We start from the raw sequence: 3932 nt of genomic DNA on the forward strand, positions 1-3932 counted from the left end.
CTCCAATAGCTGTACTCTCCTCTACCCTGGTGGCAAGCCCTGTATATTCTTGCCGAGTGACTTTACTCCAAACCCTCCTCCCAACACATGATGCCTGGGCTTCTGCCCCAGCCTCATCTCCTCCAAGAACCAGCTCGCCCTGTGCCGCTCTGCTGCTTCTGCACAAAAGCTGGGTGTGTCTGGGACCGCGCCTGCTGTGGAGTGCCCTGCAACCTGAAACGTGGCCAACGTCCCAACAAGGTCGTGAGACCTGGGGCATCAGGGACCAAGGCTGGGTCCAGCCCTAAGGCCCGGACACAAGGGTCGCCCAGAAGGCACCCACATATGGCAGAAGGTCACATCACAGACAGGGCCTTGAAGCTGGAGGCTGCTGGGAAAAGGCTCACACTGGCCTGAGCTCCTCTCACCCCTAAATAGGGGACAGTGCAAAGCACAGAGAGGGTGTTCACTCCCAGGGCTGGCCAAAATGGAGCTGAATCAGAGATGGGCTCAGCTTCCTTAATCTCTTCCAGCCCCTGTTCTCCTAACCCAGCATGCCTTGGGTGAGGCTGCCTCAGCCCTAACAGGGCCTGCAGGTGCTTTATGATGTTACCTCCAGGGCTTGCTGGGGCCCTCTGTCCTCCTCTCTGAACAGATCTCACCGCTCCCTCCTGTGAAGAGGCTGGACCTGCCTCCGATGCATCTGTCTCTACCTCTATGTGTGGATGAGCTTGTGCAGGCCCCTCTGCTCTCTGGACCTCAGCTTCGCAAGTCTTGCCTCTGACGTTTCCAGAATTCTGTGCCCTCTCCATGGATACCTTGCCAGGGCGATCTGCTGGCTCCATCCTGCCTGTGCCATGGCCCCAACCTAGCTCTCCTGGGTTCCTCTCCCTGGTGTGGGGGTGCCCCTCCCCTGGGTCCTGCCCAGCCACAGACTGAACACTGAGTAGATACCTCAGACTTAGCCCCTCAGCAGCGGACATGAACAAAGGCCCTCGCGGCTCACCTGATGGTGTTTGTGTCACCAACTAGAGCTGGCACCACTGCAGAGGGCCTGTGGCCCGTGCACCTCCACTGCATGCCTGTGGGAGGAGACCCAGCTCCAAATGGTCCTGACACAGTCCCGACACTGTGACCCTCTCCGCTCAGAGGAGACCCTCTCCACCTTCTGCGATACTCTCGTCACTCAGGCCATCTGTTCCCGCCACTTCAGTGTGTGAGAGGCCACTGCCAGCAGGTGGGCCGCGGGGAAGGGTAACAGTGAGTGACGACCTGAGTCGTGTCGAGGACTCCATGGCTTGCTGTGGTCCTCAGAGGTCGTGGCTTGCTTCTTGCTCTCCAAATTTCCATTCCCTCAGCCACTTCAGCCTGAAACTGCTAGTTTATTTCCAGCACATCCAGAGGGTCCAAGAGGAATCAGATGACAGACGGATTATGCTGTTAGTGTTGGACCCACCAGGAAGCTCAAGCTCCTCTGAGTGTTGGTCCGATGTATCTGCGGGACCATTGGGCGCATGTGCTTCCCTCGGAATTAGAAGTGTGAAACTCGCAGCTGGATGAGGAAGACCACCAAGGCCATAGCGGTCCACAGGGTTTGTAAGGGTCCTGGACTAGGTGGCCTGCATCGTGGCCAGGGTGGCCACAGTGTTGCTTTTCTGGCTGACAGCAATCCTCAGATGTTGATTTATTTTATTTATTTGTGGTGCTGGAGATCTAACCCAGGGCCTGGCACACGGTAGGCAAGCACTGTACCACTGAGCTACACCCTTAGCCTCTCCCTCCCCTTCTCCCCTTCCCCTCTGTCTTTGTCTCCGTGTGTGTATGTGTGTGTATGTGTGTGTATATGTGTGTGTGTGTGTGTGCGCGCCTCTCTCTCTCCCTCTCTCCAAGTACAGACTTCAGACTTGAGCCTTCTTTCATATCCATATCTTTCTCTTTCTTACCCCACACCAACCATTCACCTACTCTGTTTATCAAGTTGAACCAGTGAAGGGCAAAGAAGATAGCACGATATTGGAATATCCAAAATGTCTTCACAATCCAAGGGGTGTCTTTGGCCCTGGGTAAGGACCAGCGGCTTAACAGTGTTTTAGGAAGCGTGCCATTCTCTGAATGCTGTTTCCATGCATCAGTCTTTGTCTCTTCTCTCCCTTCCTCTCTTCAGTTCTTTTCTCCACTGCCTCTTCTTGCTATCTTTTAGAACTGGGTTTCCAAGGTCCATGCCTTTCATGCGCAGAGAACTGGTCCGGGCCAGGTCCAGCTCTCTGGCTAGTATTTCTAGTTCCCTGGCCAACTTCCAGGTTCAAAAAAATGGAAAGACTGCCAGAACATTTCTCTTTGCACCCAGAGAACCTCAGGTCAGGGGCACAGGACCAGGAAACCTTCAGGGCTGCTTGTGGAGCTACCAGTAGCGCTGTGCTGAAGGCTGGGTGTGGAGATTCGCCATCAGGGGTGTGCATGGTGACTGCCACCCTTTCCCTCCTGGGGGAGGCCTGTCAGCCCCTTCCTGGGGCCTCGGGAGGTGGGAGGGTACATAAGTACAGGAAGTGGGGTTGTTTGGACCCTGCACCAGAGCTAAACAGCAGCCTTGGTTGCAGAACCATCCATGAGAAGCTTCTGAGCCATCGGCACTGTTCCTGATAGGCTGCTATCAAAGGCTTATCTGCTTTGCAGGGCAGCTTCTGAGTAGGCAGGGAACACTCCCCAGTTTCCTCCTGATGTTGGTGAGGAACACAGCCTCAGGATGGGGCATTTCACCAAGATACCCCAATGCTGCATGGCACATGGCCGCTGCCAGGGTCACTCACCTGGGAGACCCAGGCCAGGCTGGGAGGCAGAAGGGGAGCATTTAGGGAGGGATGGAACCCGGGTCTTATTAGACAGAAGCAGGCTGGACAAGGCCCAGGGGGGCATTTAGTTATCCTGGAAGGGACCTAGACAGCACCAAATGCAAATAGATCTGCCAGGAGGAGGGCTGCTTTCTCATCTGCTAGGCTTACAAATCCTTTTGCCATTTTCTTAAGAGAAACCTCTTGGGCTCCAGCCAAGCTTCTTTAAAAAAAAAATAGGATGCGTTACAGTTCTTGAATTATCAAGCTTTTTCAACATCAACATCATTATTGTCAAAAAATGATCCAGGTGTTCAGCTGAGCAAATCCTAGCGCAAAGCAAGTTAAACTAATAAACACATTTCCTTCTCATCCTGGGGAACTCAGCTGAGCAGCAAGACCCAATTCTGGTGTGGATGAAAGGTAAAGGACTTGAGATATGCACCATGCACAAGGTGAAGAAGGAATTATAGGTGCTGATCTCAGTCACTCCTGAGCCCATTGACAGCTGCTGATGCCCAGCAGCCAGGACCAGTGCAAAAGAGGATTTGATGGGGTGCAGTGACACACAACTGTAATCCCAGCTACTTGGGAGGCTGAAGCAGGGTGATTGCAAGTTTGAGGCCAGCCTGGGCAACTTAGCAAGACCCTGTCTCAAAATAAAAAGGCTGGGGATGTAGTTTTGTGATGGAGCTTCCCTGGGCTCAACCCCAATTACAAAAAAGTGGATTTGAAGTGTTATTTCAATTTGGGGAGAAGGGGGCAAAGTGGCCTACTGGGAACCCTTAACATGGAGGCTCTGTCTTCTAATTTTGAATCTTTACTGTCCAACACAGGGCCCAGCAGATAGGCAATAGTTTGATTATGACAACTATCATTTTAATGTTACTGTAATCTGTGATCGCTGGACCATTTCCTGGCTCTCACACTGGGTGAGGCCGTCATCACCAGGGTTAATGCTCAGAAATGTCTTCAGCTGGTCTGATTTTGTGGGAAGGGTACCATATCACCATTCTACAAACTTTTTCCCCCAGAGGTCCATAAGCTGGCACAACTAGTTATGAACATCATTTACAAAAGACGGTAACTGCAGGTACAGTGAAATACGTGCTATGAAAAAATGAA

This window comes from Chinchilla lanigera, unplaced genomic scaffold, assembly GCF_000276665.1.
Source record: "Chinchilla lanigera isolate Chin_1 unplaced genomic scaffold, ChiLan1.0 scaffold00019, whole genome shotgun sequence".
Lineage (NCBI taxonomy): Eukaryota > Metazoa > Chordata > Mammalia > Rodentia > Chinchillidae > Chinchilla > Chinchilla lanigera.